General features: G+C 42.1%; 1 protein-coding gene across 3 annotated transcripts in view; it reads left to right on the forward strand.

Annotated features, from left to right (window-relative positions):
- ATP6V1H (ATPase H+ transporting V1 subunit H) overlaps positions 1 to 19,159 on the forward strand; it is a 128,285-nt gene that overhangs the window by 94,771 nt on the left and 14,355 nt on the right. The gene's annotated exons all lie outside the window — the stretch shown is intronic.

A 19,159-nucleotide genomic window follows, 5' to 3' on the forward strand; every position in this document is an offset into this window, starting at 1 on the left:
GTACTCTAATAAGTGTACAAATTTGTACCCTGATAAGTTAAATGATGTTAGGTATGATGGAAGTGGGTGCAACTTTATATAAGATGATTAGAGAAAGCCTCCCTGAGTAGGCCACAGAGCTAAGATGACAGTAATGAAAAGGAACCAGCCATACAGCTCTATTACTGGGATGAATAAGCATTTTAGGTAGAGGGAATGAGAGGTGAAAAGGCCATGAAGTAGTAATGAAGTTGGCTTGTTTAAAGCAATGTATAGGGACTTATGTGGGTTGTAACACTCAGGGTTGGAGGTGCTGCTGGCATCTAGTGGATAGAGACCAGGAGTGCTGGTAATATCCTGTAATGCAGACAGTCCCCAGCATTAAAGAAGTGTATGTCAGTGCCGAGGTTGGGAAACTCTGATAAGAAGGATGGTCAAGGGCAAACTCTGACATGAAGGACGGTACAAGGGGAAAAATACGGTTCAGGAGAGGTAGGCAGAGACCTGATCGTGTAGGGCCTTGTAGGCTATAATTTGACTCCAATAAGATGAGTTGAAAACCATTGCAAGGATATTAAATAGGGGAATGACAAGATGTGGTTTATGTTTCGAAAAGGTCACTTTGGCTACTCCCTGGAGAATGGATTGTGAAGGGTAAGTGAGAAAGAATGAAGAGCATTTGAACTGGTTCTCATGATAGTCTGGTGCTGAGATAGTTGGTGGCTTGGCATAGACGATAAACATTGAGATAAGAAGTAGATGGACTTGGGGTAGATTCACAGCTAGTGCTGACAGCACTTGATGGGCTGAAAATGTTTTTACTTTTTTCCATAACTTCAGTGCAAGAAGAATGGGATCAAAACAGAAGGTAAAAATGCCAGAATGGTTTTTATCTGTTTAGCAGGAGGAAAAACTTCAGGTCTGTCAGTAAAACTTAGGATACACCACTGGATTTCTCTCCTTACTTCACTTTACCCCAAGCTAGATTTTTCAAGATAAATCAATTATTTAGTAATTTCATATTTTATGGTTTGTTTAGATCTCTTTCAGGAATTTAATTTAAAGGATGTTGGCATTTAATAGAATTTGAGGCCATTGCAACCAATGAGCTTATAGTTGCCAGATGTTTTTCTAAAGTTTCTATGAAAGTCAAAGTCTTATTTTCCCATTGTGTCGAAATTAAGGCTATTGAAATATTATTATTATTTTATTTATTTCTCTTGAAATCTTTCTTGTTGGATCTAGTGGTTTTCTTGTTTTAAAAAATGTATATTCCTAATATGAAAGGCAAGATGTGTGTGAAACAGGATGTTTGCCAGTGGAGGAAATTTTTTGGTTGAGAATTTTTGTTGTTCAGATGATCATGTATTGAAGGTGAAATATTTAAAATTTGACTTTTTTCTTGAATTTAGAAACTTGGTGTAGTCTCATAGTACCTTTCTCCGTGTATGATTGTAAGAGGAAGAGTATTCTGTCTTTACAGGGAAATACTAGTTTATTTGCTCTTTATGAGAGGGTATTCTTTTTTCCTTTATCTTTCTAATTATATGCCAAACTTTTAAAATTTTAATGTTTTAGCTATGATTATTTCCTTTACATTTAATGGAGAAGCTTAGTGTTAGTATTTTCCCACACTTCCTTCATAGAGAAATTTTTGTATAAAGGAAGATTAAAATTCACCTGTGATCTCTGTATTTGATTGTGACTTATAAATTTCTGTGGCTCCGTGTGCCAGAGAATGAAAGTTACTCAAGTAATAACAATTTATTACAATACCAGTTTAATATGAGACTAAATAGAATACCATTTGGAAAGTAGTCTTTTGCAAATTATATCCCCAAATGTAAAAGAGGTTTGGATCAATATCTTTTTTCAGGTAACCTAGTTGTCTGTACTAAACTATACTTATAAAGACTACCTTTCTACCTGCCTAAAATAGGGGCTTTTTAACCTAAAATATGTTACTGGGGTTATAAAGAATCTATAAATTTCTCTAAATTGTTTTATTTTGTATCAGGTGAAAATTTGAAATACAGTGGAGTTTTTCTTTTAGCATTGGCTTGATTTAAATGGAAACGAGTTATTATAAATGGTGTATTTTAGCCCTCCATAGTGAAATAGTTATTTGAACATAATTAAAATGCAAGCACAGATGAAAGCATGAAGGTCTGCATAACAGGCAGCAGCAGCAGCAGCAGCACTTTGCCTGCATCCCTGGGCTTTTCTGCCCTAAAGGATTTTTAGGTTTTTGGTATTGCATTATTCCTGAAGTTTTTGTTTATCGGATTACATTGTAACTTTGGATACAATAAAGTTAACATTTATTACTTTCTGCCATGAATTTAAAAAATTATAATTTCAAAATTACATTTTAAGTGTAATTTATGTTACTTAAGAAATCATGGAACTGGGTCAGATATGGATTTTGATTTTGATTCTGTTATAAGGAGTTAAATATTAAGTTTCTTGATAATGTAGAGATACATTTGAGTTTATATCACATGGAGTATAGAGTTATATAATGGGAAAATACTTATTTAATTATTTTATGATTGATTTTAAAACTGCATCCTTGAATTGTAGGTGTTAGAATACCAGCGTTTCTCCCCTTCCACATCACATCTGTATTTCTGTGGAACAATGGATTATAAATAACCCTGACTGAGAGTGGGTGAGGAGCGGTGGGGGAGGAATAAAGTTGCCGGGGAGGGAGGGGACAGTGGCACCCACTGGGCGCCCTCAGATGGGAAGCCTGAGCAGGCCAGTCCTACTCATGGGCCTCCACAGCTCTCATCTTTTTGTGCCCACCATGGCATTCCTGGCGCGCCCTTTGTTCTTTTGTGCAGTGTTGGATTTTTATATTCATAAATTTGGCAGAATATATAAACAGTGACAACTTAGAGAACTTGTATTTATACACCTAATTCATCCATTTAACATCATAAAATGTCAATTGTTTTTCTCCTACAGAATGATTTTAAATGTAATCAGCCTTTAATGCAGAAGCAATAATATGTGCGTATGAACAGCTCAGGACTTCAGGAAAGAAACACTGATGTTTGTAGGTAGAGGATCTCATGTAGAATTTTCTATTTTTGTCTCTAGATTCTTATTCAGCCCTTTCTTAAGCAGCATAATAAGTTATAAGAGTGTTACCATCTCGATTTTTTATGCTTAGGTGAATTAATGTAACAAAAACTCAGCAGGCTGAGGATGATATTACTTTGTTCTCTGGTATTTTTATCAGCTTTGCATATTTTAGTTATTCTGTAAGTGCAGAGGCATAAATACTGTAATTAGAAGAGTTACGAACTAAAGAGAGAGAGAAAAAAACTCTTATGTGTTTTAGCTAACTTTTTGGATAATAATAAAGTTACCAAAACATTCCTCATGATTTTCAATAAAAATAACATTTCTAGATTTAATGTTTTCCAGAATTAATTTCTAATTTCTAAATTAATTTCTAGATTCTCTTTCTGGGTTTCTGGAATTTTCTAGGTAGCTGAAATTTTCTGGGTCCCTGGTCTCTTTCTGGGTACCTGAAATTTTCCACTTTTTTTTTTTTTTGAGACGGAGTCTTGCTCTGTCACCCAGGCTGGAGTGCAGTGGCCAGATCTCAGCTCACTGCAAGCTCCGCCTCCCGGGTTTACACCATTCTCCTGCCTCAGCCTCCGGAGTAGCTGGGACTACAGGCGCCCGCCACCTCGCCCGGCTAGTTTTTTGTATTTTTTTAGTAGAGACGGGGTTTCAACGTGTTAGCCAGGATGGTCTCGATCTCCTGACCTCGTGATCTGCCCGCCTAATTTTCCACATTATTACGACGTTTTTAGTGGAGGAACATTTGAAAATGTTTTTAATGTCAAATGTTTTGTGTATTTGAAAAAAACAAATATAACTGGATTTTTTAAAATATGAAAACTAATTCCAGCCGTAAAAAGAGGAATTTTTTACAGCTGTTATCTCACTATCAACTGGTAATTCAGCCTCCCAATTGAAGGTTGCTGCTTCTTTGCAAGTTAGAAATGTTTCCTAAGACTGTATTAACTTTAACTTTTCTGGACACTATGCACCACTGAATTACAGTTGATTTGGAAATACCAGCATAACATAAATCTCAGATTGTTGCAAAGTATCAGCCTAAGTAAACATTCAGAAGAGCTGGAAAATAAGCATTTTGACAGTAAAGAAAACCCCTGATGGATAATGTAGTCTGTGGACTTTATAATTAAACATAAAATCAATTACAGGTTTCACACATAGGTGCACATGACTAAGTGTGGGGATCTGTGGATGTAGTTCATATTTTAGTTTTGTTTGCTTATGACTGGCTTCTTAGACAAACAGGTACCTGAAGTGGCATTTAAAGGATCAGTAAAGCATAGACGAAAGAAAAGGCTGGTCTAGTAAGGAGAAGTAGAGAAAAATCAATTAACTTGCTTTGGTTTTCATTGCTTTCTCTTCCTTCTGTGTGGGTGGAGCAGTTACATTTGTGGTCAGTTGGCATATTTCATTTCATGGGCTTTGTGTGTGCACATGCATGCATCTGTTTTTTGTTTTTGTTTTTGTTTTTTGAGGCAGAGTCTTGCAGTGTCGCCTGGGCTGGAGTGCAGTGGCGTGATCTCGTCTCACTGCAACCTCCACCTCCTGGGTTCAGGCGATTCTCCTTCCTCAGCCTCCTAAGTAGCTGGGATTACAGGTGCCCACCACCACACCTAGCTAATTTTTTGGTATTTTTAGTAGAGACGGCACATCTTTTAAATCCAGTAAACCTCACTAGAATGGTTGGCAGAATATACTAAAAATTTAATTAAGATTAAGCAAACTTTATATTCACTCTCTAAGAGATTTAAGTTTTCGAATTATTTTCTCAGTGTCCCTTTATGTATGTCACCCAGGTGTTACGTCTTGATGGGGGAAAAATATTTCATAGCTAATGGAAATGAATTGACAGGTTTTTGTCATTAGTAAAAACCTAAGGAATTGACCAAAAAGAGGGGTAGAAGTATCAGCCTATTGTCTTAAGAAAGGTACCTTTTGATGTAAATATTCTTTAATTGAATTTTTATTCCATTTAAATTTTAAAAGAATTGTACAGCAGTGCAGCAGTTACATTTAAAAATCTAAATCCTCTTAGATGAATTAGATAAAGTTTATCATCTGTTTTTACTTCTGTTTTAAAAAAGGAATTCAGCATAAAGGTGCCAAAGTGTTAGTACAGGGCCAGAGGTTTTCCTAAAAGACCAGATTTCTCCCACCACACTGTATCAGATCTGTACGGCATTCTCCTAGAGGCACCTCTCACACTGGTAGGAGCTGTGCTCTTCTTGCCTTATTTTCCTTAAGGGCTAGGCATTTAGAAGCCTGAAATGAAAACAGTCTCTTGGATGACAGTATTTCCTGCCTTGCTAAATATCCCAGAAATGTATTCTGAGAAAACTTTTCAGTGTCTGGTTTGAACGCTATGCTGTTCCATTTGTATCCAGCTCTTTTCTCAGTTAAGAGAGTTATGGGAGTATTTACTTTTATCTCTGTAATTGTCTCTAATTTAGTTACGGACAGAAATACTTGTTAGAAAATTCAGTTTGTGCTAAAGTAGAGAAATAAGAAGTAGAAAATAAAGGCGTAGCCCACAGTTTCAGTACACTGTGGTAGCAGGACGAGCCGCAAACAAAACCTTTCAGATACCAGGTTAAAGAAAGAAGTGGCTTTATTCAGCTGGGAGCATCGGCAGACTTGCGTCCCGAAAACTGAGCTCCCCAGGAGAGAAATGCCTGCCCTTTTAAGGGCTTACAGCTCTAAGGGGTCCATGTGAGAGGGTCGTGATCGATTGAGCAAGCATGGGGTATGTGCCTGGGGCTGCATGCATCAGTTATCAAGACAGAACAGAGCAGAAAGTTTCACAGTGCTTCCTTATACAATGCCTGGAATCTATAGATAATACAAGAGGTTAGGTCAGGGGTTGATTTTTAACTACCAAACCAGGCCTGAGGCGTGGCACCGGGCTGTCTATTGATTTCATTTTTACCTTTCTTAACTTTTACTTCCTCTTTCTTTTTCTGAGGTATGAGACAATAAGAGAAGTAGTCTCCTTCCTTATTCCCCCCTTTGAGAATCTGACTTATTAGTGGGAGTTCTCATTCTCATTTTCACTACTTAGGTCTTCCTGCAAGACAGATTGATAATGATTCATGTAATACATCTGTGCCGAGGTTTTCTGATTAACTGAGGTAGCAACAAAACTTTTTATTATTTGAAGGAGCAAGGGTAATACACAGGGGAGCAGCAAGCAAGTTCTTATTACTAGCAATACACATGCGATGAGGGTTGTAAATTCTCCTATAGTTGGAAACTATTTTTTAAATAAAGACTTAGGATTAAACCTCTGCGACACCTGTACAGGCACGTGTCCCAACTTTGTCATGTCTCTAACTATATTTTCAACTACTTGCCCTTGATCATCTATGTGCAGACAATTGGTTAGGCTGAATTTTCCACACATTTCTCCTTCAGCTGCTAGTAAATAGTCTAGGGTCAATCTATTCTGATAGACAGCATTTTTCATTTGGGTTTCTTGCCACGCTAAAATGGTCAAAGCTCTGCCAGTTTTATTAGTGATTATTTCTAAGATGGCCTGCAACTGTATGATTTAATTGAGCATGTAGATGGGGTTTGACTTTTAATAATAGAAGTTTTTAAGAGCTAGACGTTTGAACTTGTGGGCGTCTGTTTGGGGAAAGAGTTAGTCAGAGTAAACTTATTTTGAGGCATTAACTTTTTTGCTTCCTAAGGCCATTGGTCTCCTATGTTAGTCTTTCCACAAACATGACATGAGGAAATGCGTAGGCTGCTGGCAATGTTTTTAGCTAAGGGAGGAGGCTCCGGTAACTTTTGGTTTATATGCTTAAATAATGACTTAAAGACTTGGAAATGCTGCTGGCCCAGACGGGTCTGGGTTCTTTGATTTAAGTAGTATGTGTACAGTGGGAACACTTTTATATAGGTGCTAGCAAGGACAAAAGAGGTCCTTACCTGGGAAAAAGATTGAGTACAGTGACAGAACAATAGTAAAACAGTATTCAGGAATACTACTAGTCCTAAGATGTCTAACTACATTACCTGTTTGACGAGTCCTCAAGCTCGGCAGTGCTTAGACTAGTCAGCTTCTGGTGTGTGACTAGAGCAGGGCTTGTTGTTTCCTCAGCAGCAGCTCAGTCTCGCCTTAGGATTAGCCGGGTTGGACTATCTGAGTCTTGCTGGTGGTTCACTTGTCCTGAACTGCCGGTGTCAGCTGACTGTGGTGGATCCAAGACACGACACCTGCAACTTTAACAGCAGTGGGAGTGAACAAGATTACAATATAGGGCCTATCTCATACGGATCCTAGAGAAATTAGATTTTACTTTTTGACCTAAACAGAGTCACCAGATTTAAAGGAGTGTCAGGCTTATAGGCATTTTTATGTACTTAATTATGAACACTTTGTATGGCTATTCCTAAAGCCTGCATTTGCCTTTTTTTTAAGGTCAATTCCCCTAGTTCCTGGAGATTACCTTCAATTTTGCGGACTTATGATTTGGGGGGTGGCTGGCTGAACAAAATCTTTTTTTTTTTTTTTTTTTTTTTTTTTTTTTGAGACGGAGTCTCGCTCTGTCACCCAAACTGGAGTGCAGTGGCCGGATCTCAGCTCACTGCAAGCTCCACCTTTCGGGTTCACGCCATTCTCCTGCCTCAGCCTCCCGAGTAGCTGGGACTATAGGCACCCGCCACCTCGCCCGGCTAGTTTTTTTGTATTTTTTAATAGAGACGGGGTTTCACCGGGTTAGTCAGGATGGTCTCGATCTCCTGACCTTGTGATCCGCCTGTCTCGGCCTCCCAAAGTGCTGGGATTACAGGCTTGAGCCACCGCGCCCAGCCGTGACTGAACAAAATCTTATAGGGAAAATACCTAGTTTGTTTGTTGGGGGTGCACCTGACTTGGAGGATGACCATAGGCAAAAACCTGATTTTAAATGAATTTCCTGGCAATATTTCTTCAGTAGCTGCTTGAGTGTCCGGTTTATGCATTTTACCTTTTTCTGAACTTTGTGGCTGGTAGGCGGCATGCAGTTTTCATGTGATCTTTAATACCTTTGCTATTTTCTGTACCAAGTCAGCTGCAAATGCTGGCCCATTGTCTGAGCCGATTCGTAAGGGCGGTCCGTATCTAGGAATAAGATCTCAGAGGCACACGGGTTACTTTACGAGCTTTTTCAGTTTGTGTTGGATAAGCCTCCACCCACCCAGAGTAGGTACACACAAGAACTAGTAAATACTTGTTACCTCCACACTTTGGCATTTCTGTGAAGTCCACCTGGAGATCTTCAAAGGGGGCTGTTCCGTAAGCTTGTATGCCGGGCAGAATGGCTGGACCTTGCCTCGCATTGTGCTGCTGGCAGGTAATACATGGCTGTGCCACCGTTTTGGCAAGGGCTGATAAATGTGAGATGTAGAATAACTGGCCTAACAAATTTTTAAGTGACTCTTGGCCTAGGTGAGTGGTCTCATGCACAGCCAGTATAGCTGTGGCTCCTAGCAGTTGTGGCACAGCTATCTTTTTATCCGGTAACCAGATCTATCCTTCTTCTATTATTTGTCCTCCTTCTGTCTGGAAAAAGTCCTTTTTTTCTTTAGAATAAGTAGGTACAAGGTCAGGTGCTTGAGGGAGAAGGGGGGCTGTGACTGACGCCCGGGAGCGGGTGGATGCAGCTTTCCGAGCCTCTGAGTCAGCCCAGGAGTTCCCGAAAGCAACTTTAGTGGAAGCTCACTGGTGTCCCCTGCAGTGCGTGACTGCCACCTTTTGGGGCCTCTACACTGCTTCTAGTAGTTGCAAGATTTCTTGCTGATGTTTTATGTCTTTTCCTCCGGAGTTTAACAAGCCTTTTTCCTTGTATAATGCCCCATGTACTTGGAGGGTTAAGAAGACATACTGAGAGTCAGCATACATGTTCACAGTCTTACCTACACTTAGTTCTAAAGCCTGAATTAAAGCAATGAGTTCATCCTTTTGGGCTGAAATACCCTGGGTCAATGATTGGGCTTCAATGACAGTATCCAGGGTTACCACTGCATATCCGCACATTTTTCTCCTTGTGGGTTGACGAAGCTGCTCGCATCCATATACAGCTCCCAGTCCACTGATGCCTAAGGCTGGTCCCAGAGGTCAGGTCTGCTAGAGTAAACTGAGTCTAGCACCTCTACACAGTTAAGCTCGACAGGGCTCTGTGATACCGAGAGCAAGGTGGTGGGGTTCAGGGTGTTACAAACTTCAGTGGTTATGTGGGGGATTTTCACAGAGCAAGCTTTGGTACTTGGTTAGTCTAGCATTCGTTGGTCAATGATGTCCTTTGGTATTCATTAAAGTCACCACAGCATTGGGGGGCTTTTATATTCAGCTTTTGCCCAAGAGTCAGTTTATCTGCTTTTTGTGCTAGCAGGGCAGTTGCTGCTAAGGCCCTCAAACACAGGGGGCAACCTTTAGAAACCTCATCTAGTTGTTTGGAGAGGTAGGCCACCGGCCTCAGCCAGGGCCCCACAGTCTGAGTCAAAACCTCAACTGCCATTTTTTTCTCTCTCTGACACATATAGTATAAATGACTTTGTCAGGTCAGGCAGACCCAGGGCTAGGGCTGGCATGAGTTTCTTTTAAGTCACGGAAGGCTTGCTGCTAGCACCCCTATTCAACAGGTTCCTGGTCACCCCTCTTTGTGACTTGGTACAGAGGTTTGGCCAGTACTGCAAAGCTTGGGATCCATAACCTACAGAACCCTATAGCTCCTAAGAATTATCTCACCTGCCTTCTGGTCTTAGGCTCCGGCAGGTTGCAAATGACCTGCGTTGTTTCTGATCCTAGACTGCGCTCCCCCTTTTGGATAGTAAATCCTAGGTAGTGTACCTGCTGTCTGCAGATCTGAGCTTTTTTTTGGACACCTTATACGCACAGTCCTCCAGGTGCCGGAGCAGGGCATCTGTTCCTTTGGTGCACCCGACTGCCATGGCGTCTCCCAGCAGGAGGTTGCTGACGCACTGGAGCAACACGCAGCCTCGGTCTCTGGCGGGAAACTTTTGCAGGTCTTGTGCCAGGGCCTCCCCGAAGATAATGTGGGAGTTATTGAACTTTTGGGGAAGCCAGGTCCAAGTGTATGAGTGGTGACACCTGACCCTGGATCTTCCCACTGGAAAGCAAGTAGTTTCTGGCTGTCAGGAGCTAGTCTGATGCTAAAGAAAGCGTCCTTCAAGTCCAGGCAGGTGAACCAACTGTCCTCAGTACATGAGCAACTGGTGGCAATCAGCCTAAGTAGGGTTATGAGTCTGGATAATAGTTTGAAACAAATTAGTTAAGGCTTGAGGCTTTTTAGTATAAGATGGGGTATTGTTCTTTCAATTGAGGAGATCAGCAGAGGTGAAGGGTTGATACACAAAGGCACACCTTTCTACCATACGCCTGTCTTTGTCTACCCCAGTATATCGCTGCTCCCTCAGGAGCATTTGCATAGCTCGAGCAAGGCCAGGTTTGAGACTGCCCGCTTGACTCTCTTGACTTCCTTCCCTGGCCTCTCAAGGCTCTGATCCTCCCCTTCGAGGTGAGACCTGGGACGTGTTAGCTCCTAAACCTGGTTCCTGGGGTGCTATTGGCCTTGGTAAAGGAGGAGTAGGCTGGGACATATGAAGGAAAGATTTCTGTTACCTCTGGCAGCTCCTGCAAAACTGGTTTCTCTTGCTGTTTCTGGGATTTCTTCTTTTAACACTGTCTGCTGGCGAAGCTGCTCTTTTACTTTTGGCTTTTTTTTTTTTTTTTCTCAATAAGCCGTTAAACAGGGCTGGATCTATGCTGGTTTTGTCTATGTTATATTTAACTACGAATCAGTATAAAGCAATTTGGTCTGGGTACACTGGCTCCCTCCGACCTCTGTCACCACCTGAAATACATGGCCAGTTGTTCCCTGTCTGTAGTTCTTTCGGTTGGCCATCCAACACCAAAAGAGGGCAATTCTGATTTACATTCACAGAGAGTTCTCAATCTCTTGGGGGTTAACTATAATCCCCTGCAAAACCTTTTTTAAGGTTCTGTAACACGCACTTTAATAGCATAAGTTTTGGATGTTTCGATGACTTTTTTCTTATTTTTTTATATATGTATGTTTTTTAACATAGTTCCTAGCGGAGTGGGCTTACTTTGAGTGTAACTTTTTTTTTTTTTTTGAGACAAAACAACTCTCACACTACAAGAGAAGGAAAGGGTAAAAGGTCACTCACTTGTCTAATTCACACTAAATCAAAACCAAAGCCAAAGTGTCGATAAAGGCACGCCTGTTCATCAAGCAATTCAAGCCAAGTCAAAATCAAAACCAAAACCAAAGTGCCAATAAAGGCATGCTGTGGGTGATCAGGCCATGCTTCCACTCAAATGGAGTCGGCAAGTTCCTAAGACCGTCTTACTGTATTCCAGATGTCCGAGTCCAAGCACCAGTTCCTTCCCAGTGTTCAACCATTGTGTTGATCCTCCGCAGGGGCCTGCCGTGCACCGCTCTGATGAGGTATTCCACCGGGGCAAATGCCTACCTGGGAGCGCTCTCAGGATCCGTGTTGCTCAAGCTGGCTGGAGTCCCCACAGGGATGCTCCAGAGGGCAGGCCTAAGCCCCGTAAGGGGCTGCCTCGACCATCTGTTAATTACCTCACTTCCCGGTCAGGGAACCAAGAAATGTAGCAGGACGAGCTGCAGACGAAACCCCTCAGACACCAGGTTAAAGAAGGAAGTGGCTTTATTCGGCCGGGAACATCAGCAGACTTGTGTCCCAAAACCGAGTTCCCCGGGAGAGAAATGCCTGCCCCTTTTAAGGGCTTACAGCTCTAAGGGGGTCCATGTGAAAGGGTCGTGATCGATTGAGCAAGCATGGGGTACGTGGCTGGGGCTGCATGCATCACTAATCAAGACAGAACAGAAAGTTTCACAAAATACTTCCTTATACAATGCCTGGAATCTATAGCTAATACAAGCGGTTAGATCAGGAGTTGATTTTTAACTACCAAACCAGGCCTGGGGTGTGGCACCGGGCTGTCTGACTATTGATCTCATTTTTGCCTTTCTTTAGCTTTTACTTCCTCTTTCTTTTTCTGAGGTATGAGACATTAAGAGAGGTGGTCTCCTTCCTTATCATGAGAGCTGTGACAGAAGTGTATGTAGGTGTCACAGGAGCTTGGGAACAGGCAGGAGCAGGCAGTGCCAGAGGTGTTAAGGGTTAAGGAGTGAGTTGGTGGAGATGTGGCTGGGGTACCAGGAGGACTTCGGGCAAAGGCGCCCTGTGAGCACGCTGTGTGTAGGGAGTCGCAGCAGTGCTGTCAGAAGTGGAACTCGGATTCTACCAGTAGTGGAATTAACATCAGAAGACATCCTTTGAAGTTGCGTGAAGGCTTAATAAAATTACAGTCACCTGAATGTTAATTTTACTTCTTTTTGGATTTTATTTTACTAAGTAAGAGGTTTATCTTTCTCATGTCATGTGGTCTGTGGATATCGGTGAATCCAGAGCCCAGCAAAATCATGAAAGAGCCAGAGTCGGCCGGGTGCAGTGGCTGATGCCTGTAATCCCAGCACTTTGGGAGGCCAAAGCGGGCGGATCACAAGGTGAGGAGATTGAGACCATCCTGGCTAAAATGGTGAAACCCCGTCTCTACTAAAAATACAAAAAAAAAATTAGCTGGGCGTAGTGGCGGGTGCCTGTAGTCCCAGCTACTTGGGAGGCTGAGGCAGGAGAATGGCGTGAACCTGGGAGGCAGAGCTTGCAGTGAGCCGAGGTCACGCCAGTGCACTCCGCCCTGGGCAACAGAGTGAGACTCCATCTCAAATAAAAAAAAAAAAAAAAAAAAAGCCAGAGTCTTTCACCCTACTGCTCCCCTCCCCTCAGTATGGCGCTTTTGTCCTCCTGGTTGAGGTGGAAAAGGGAAGTGTGGAAAGAAAAAAGGTTCTCTTGAGTTTTTGTTTTTGAGTTTTTTAATTGGAAAGAATTTTAACTACTGAAAAGCTGCTTTCATCTGTAGTCACCAGCTTTGACATTATGCTGTATTTGTGTGTGTTCTCTTTATCTTTCTGAGCTGTTTGAGAGTAAGTGGCAGACGTTATGGCCCTGCAGCCCTGAATACGTGGGCACGGATCTTCTCAGAAGTAGGATATTCTCTTACATAACTGAGGTCCATTGATGCAATATATAGTGCTTACTCAGACTCATGGTTTTGGTAAAATTGATTGTTAAATGATAATCTAAAAAAACTTTGCAATATTTTAATAAACTCAAGAAGCTATACCTTAAGAAATAATGTAGATGATAGAAACAAGGTAGCCACTAGAAGATCCATCAGAACAAAACAGGAATGTAATTGATTCTGCTAGTGAGAATACCTTAGTTAAACTAAGTCTAAACATGTTTTTCTTGTTCTTCTCCAAGAATAGTTTGTTTACAAGAAACAAATACCTACCCGAGTTAGCTTAAATATAAGGAGACAGGTGACAAGGATATCAGGTGGCTCACAGAATCTAAGTTAAGTGAAGTCACACAGTCCACTGAAACTGGGGACCAGAAAGTTGGCGGGAAGCGCGGCAGGCAGCAGTGTTTTCCACCTCCCATTCTCACGTGGTTTCTCACATTCATAGCCAGGCTGCTCACTTCTTCTCTGTAGACTGCTTTTCCTGCCCAAGACCCTGTCATGATTGCTCGAGAGGCGCAGGCTGAGCTTTGTCATCATGACATTCTAGCTCAGCTTTCCACATGCAGCGGGCATGGTTTGGATATGCCCTTCCAAATTCCTGGGTGCAGGAAGCTCTCTTGCTTCCTGCCTGGCCTGTTCATTGGCTGGTTGTCTCCCCTTTACCTGCTGAGTGAAGCCAGAGTGGGAGGATGACCTGGACTAGTACAGTGCGTGAGGCCCATTCCTCAGAGGACTTTGCAGGACTTCCACAGAACTGCAGCTGGACTTTCTGCCCTGTCTGCAGGGCAGTTCTTCTGGTGTCCTTTGACAGACTCAATTCTGTCTCCTTTCTCACTTGTAGTTTACAAGAATAACTGTAGATATGCTGGGAATGTAATATCCTCAGATAGGGAAGGACAGCCTGGAATAGCCTGGGCTCCGTTCCGTACTCTCTTCCTCCCCGCAACAGGGTGAGCTTCAGCACGTTAGCCCAACACATCACGTGGCCCCCAGGGTGTAAAACTCAGGGTGGGCTACTTTCTGGGGTCCTTCAGCTGCCTTGCGAGTGAGGCATGCACAGATGAGACTTCATCTGCCCTGGGCTACTTTCTTGCACGTTTTGGGGACTGGCTTGCCATGGATCCCAGGCCTCTGTTGTCCCTTCCTGCCTATCTGTAAGTAATAAATAGGCTTCATATAGCCTCCTGTATGTGGGTGTTCTGTTTCTCCAAATTCAGCCAGGTTGGTAACCAGTGCACAGTGAACTTGTTTCATATTTTCTTCTTCCTCTCTTCCAAAATATTAACAACTTTTTTCTGGTCTGGTTGTCCTAATTTTAAAGACAAAAAGTATAACTTAAAAAAAAAAAAAAAACTGGGCTGGCCAAAAAAATCATGTGGTGCTAGTCTCTTATGTTTGGTGTGGGGAGGTTTGAGGAGGGCAGCTGCTCTGGCCCGAAGGTTTTCAGCCTCTGCCCTCGAATCTCCAGCTGTCAGTCATCAGCCAAGAGCAGAACTGGAACCGCAAGACTAATTGTATTAATTATTAATTCGTTCATTGAGGAAAGATGAGTGAAGCGTTTATCTTGGTTCTGGTGAAATCAGGACTGTCTTCCTGGAGGCAGGCGGCCTGTGCTGAGGCCTTAAGCAGGGCTGACCCATGTGATGGTGAGGGGGAGGGCGGGGCTTTGTGCCCTGCTGGCCCTCTCTTAGCTCACATTTGGTGCCCACCTCAGGGTAGCACCTAATAAATACTGTCGAGTGGATGGCATTGCCAGAAGGGACAAAGCAGGGGATCTCCATGGAGTTCTGTTGCATAGAGGAGCACGGCCCAGTGAAATTTAATGCAAGCGACACAGGAGAAATGTAAAAATTGCAAGTAGCCATATTTTTAAAAGTTAAAAAAAAAGTGAAGTTAATTTTAATAATGTTTTATTTCACCCACTATATCTACATTATTTCAACGAGTAATCGGTGTAAAATTTTCTAATGAGATATTTTCCACTTTTTTCACACGGAGTCTGAAAAATCTGGCAAGTTCTTCACACTCAGCACAGTTCAGTCTGCATGTGCCCCATTCCTGGGGTTCAGTAGCCACCCATGCCGAGTGGCTCTTGGCCCCTGTGAGGCTGAGGACAGAGGCTGAAGGGGCGAGTTGGGAGAGATGTGGCTGCCGAGGTAGGGGAGCCTTCCTTGTCACGTTAAGGAGTGTGGACATTTTCCCGGAATAATGGAAGCAATCAGAGGACTGAACAGAGGGCTACTGTGAGAAGGCTCGTGTTTGATGTCACCCTTCCTGCTGCGTGGCAAGTTTAGAGGCAAGAAAACCAGGTGGGAACTCTTAGATCACTCTAGAGATGAGGCAGTTGTTCCCTAGGTAATAATGGTGACAGCAAAGACAGAGGAAAGACCAGTTTTTTTTAGTTATTAAAAATATGGAAGTGACAGGGCTTACTGATTGTGTGGAGCTGGTGGTGAATGAGTCACATCAAGATTGGCAGTCTGGCTTGCGACCTGCAGCTGGATGTTTTCCATTGACTCACACAGGAATGTAGACAGAGGAACAGAATTGGGGTGGCACTGAGGAGTTCATTTTTTAGACACATTGAATTTGATGTTTCTGCTTTCTAGCTGAGGAGAAATTCAAAAGCTGGAAATACAGGTTTGGAGTTCAGGAGTAAGACATAAGCTAGATTGAGAGATTTAAAGTAATCAGTGGAGTGAGAGTGGAAGTCGTGGAAGGGGATGAGATTACCTGAAAAAGTGTGTGTAGAACAGGGGCTCTTCACTGGGGAGGTTTTGGATTAACTCCCTGAAATTGTACGCGGTAGGGGAAGAGCCCATGCTTTCCACAGGAGTCTCAAAGAGCTGTGTGATCCAAGAAAGGCTAAGAACCACCTGCTGCCATGGACTCTGACAAAACATTGAATGGGCTGACAGAAAAGGAGTAGATTTTACCCAGGGAGGGTGGGGTGGTAGCAGTTAAGACCTTAACTGCTTAACTCTAAGGAGAACTGGCTGGAAAATTAGGTGAAAACCAGAAACATGTGCTGTTAGGGAAGGAAAGGAAAACAAGTATATTTCAGGAAGGATAGAGTAGTAGTGAGCAGTGTAAAATAAGCTGAGAGGACGAGGAAGGGAGGACTGAAAAGTATGCAATGGGTGTGGCAGCGAGAAGGCCATTGGCCACCTGGGCCAGGTAATTGATGGAGGCAAGACCCTGAAGAGCCAGGATGGGATGGTTACTTAGGGAAAGTAACCAGCTGGGACTGTCTACCATTAAAAATGTAGAAAACTTTCCTGCCGATACTCCAGCTAGTGAGACCAAAACATCTGTCCAGACTAGCTCAGATCGACTGACTTAGCAAATACGTATTTATTAAAAGGAATTGCTAATTCAGGGGTGGGGTGAGCTGTCTGATTCATGCTGAATAAATGTTTTCCTCATAGCTAAAGATTTAACTTGTTATGGTCCAAACTTGTGATTTGGAAGTGGAAGTGGGGCTAGATAGTGGGGAGGAAGCAGAACCATTCTTTAAACATGGTCAGAGTATTCCCTGGTCTTTCTCCATGATCTTGTGTGCCACAGATAGCAGGAGAGAGCGGAGGAAGACAGTCCTATTTCAGATAATGGGAGGGAAGAGAATTCGGATTATTGAGGCACTAAGGAGGCACTAACGAGGGATGTTATCTTTTGAATCTTTACACATCTCTACAGTAGATGGGTAGATGTTCTCCTCTTTAGAGATCCTTCCCTTTTTTATGCCTTAGGGTTTCAAATATACAGAACTAACTTGGTGGTGATAGAATATATTTGTTGTTTGAATCTCTGTTCTTCAGATAATGTTCTGAAGTTCCTCTGGGTAGCAGGGTAGAATAGTATCTATTCAGAATTTGATAGGCATGATTTACTTTAATCTTGTTGAAACCTCTGTCAAAATAAAAAATGTGAAGCACCTTAGATTTAAAATATGATATACTTAAAAACATTGTTACTGTATAAGAATAGTCTTTTTATATTGTGGCAGCTAGGGACCAGTTAGTTTCCTGAAATAAATTTTTAATTTGAAGCTTTAAGAGAAAAAAGCTTCCAATTTGGAAAAAATTGTTAGAAATTATTTTGCCATTATGTCATGTTAAATGAGAGCTAATATAAAGTATGGGTATATAATCAAGGTTGATTATTAAATATAAAAGTAAATGTATAGGGGTGTCTGTACAACAGATTATTTACTGTTGTTGAAAGTGTTTTTATTTGCAGCATAGCACTGGAAAGAGTAACAACTTTTTCAAAGAATAGGGAACTATTAGAGTGGCTTGTATTAACATTTTTTAATGGAATAATCTTTGGATAGTTTTGAGTATAAGCTGTGGTCTAAAATGTTTAAAACAGAATTTTGATTTATTTTACATTTTACTAATTAAAAATTTTGCCTAGTTTTCTCCCACTAAATGATTTCTTGTCAATGGTCAGTGCCCTTCAGACCAAATTGTTCATATATTATGCTTTTAGGAACATCATTAACATGCAGTTTGAAACTTAGAGCTCTTTATAAAGGAGAACACACAAGCAAGTCATCATACTCTTTGGCATTTTTTTCCCAGCTGTTTTTGTCTGTCTCCCTCTCCTTTCTTTCTTCTCTTTGTTTGAATTGTGCTAGTCTCCCAGTTGGGGTAGATGATAGTATTATATGGTCCTAATGTATTTTAACCTTGCTGACTGTCCTTTTGGGTACTCAAGATTTTCTCTGTCGTATGTTGTTACACTTGATTTTGTTGGTTCTGGCCTGATATCACAGTCCGTCTTTCTGTTCTTCGCTGTGTAAGGGAATTAGATGGGGCAACCTAGATGACAGATGAGCTGTCAGGTGGAAATGGTGTCAAGACTGCTGCATGCTCAGACAAACCACTGAGCAAAGTGTCTTTCTCCATTTTCTGATGCTTATAATAGAATACCTGAACTGGGTAATGTCTGAAGAAATGGAATTTATTTCTTACAGTTACGGAGTTTGAGAAGTCAAGGTTGAGGGGCTGCATCTGTTGAGGGCCTTCTTATTGGTGAGGACTCTACAGAGTCCCGAGGTGGCACAGGCATCACATGGCCAGGGGGTTAAACGCCCGCTCATGCTAGCCTAGGGTTTCTCTCCCTCTTTTTTTTTTTTTTTTTTGTATTTTTAGTAGAGATGGGGTTTCATCGTGTTAGCCAGGATGGTCTCGATCTCCTGACCTCGTGATCCGCCTTGGCCTACCATAGTGCTGGGATTACAGGCGTGAGCCACCGTGCCCAGCCTCTTCTTATAAAGCCGTAGTCCCACTCTCATGAAAAGCCATTCATCTATTAATTCATGAATGGATTAATCCGCTCATGAGGGCAGAACTTCATGACCCAGTCACCTCTTTAAGGCCCCTCCTCTCAATACTGCCACATTGGGGATTAAATTTCAACATGTGTTTTGAAGGGGACAGATACTCAAACCATAGCAGAAAGTTTCAGAATTCCAATATTTGGGAAAAAAAATATTGGTTCTATTGTCATATGTCTAGATTTATTTAAGTTTATAGGTAAGCTGTTACCTAAATATATTTTAAATCCCAAGTTGACTGATCTAGTCACATATACTTGCACTAAAGCCAGTGTATATCTAGTATAGGTGCTATTGTTGTTGTTTTTCCAGCCAAGGTTATGTCTCAAGGATAGTTATTTTTGTTCAAGAGAACAGTAATGGGAAGGATAGGTTCATCTAATGATGTAACAGAAACCCCAAATACCATGACTTAAGAGAGAGATTTGTTGTTATCTTACATCCAGGGGTGGGCTGGGCAGACCAGAACTAGACAATGCACAGAGATCCAGCCTCCTTCAGCTCAGTGTACTGCCATCCCTGGGGCGTGGCCTGGTCCTCTTGGCTGTCGGGGTGGCAGGGAGCCAGGGAGCAGGGGTATGTTCCAGGCCATGGGGAGG

Source organism: Rhinopithecus roxellana, chromosome 9 (assembly GCF_007565055.1).
Source record: "Rhinopithecus roxellana isolate Shanxi Qingling chromosome 9, ASM756505v1, whole genome shotgun sequence".
Classification (NCBI taxonomy): Eukaryota; Metazoa; Chordata; class Mammalia; order Primates; family Cercopithecidae; genus Rhinopithecus; species Rhinopithecus roxellana.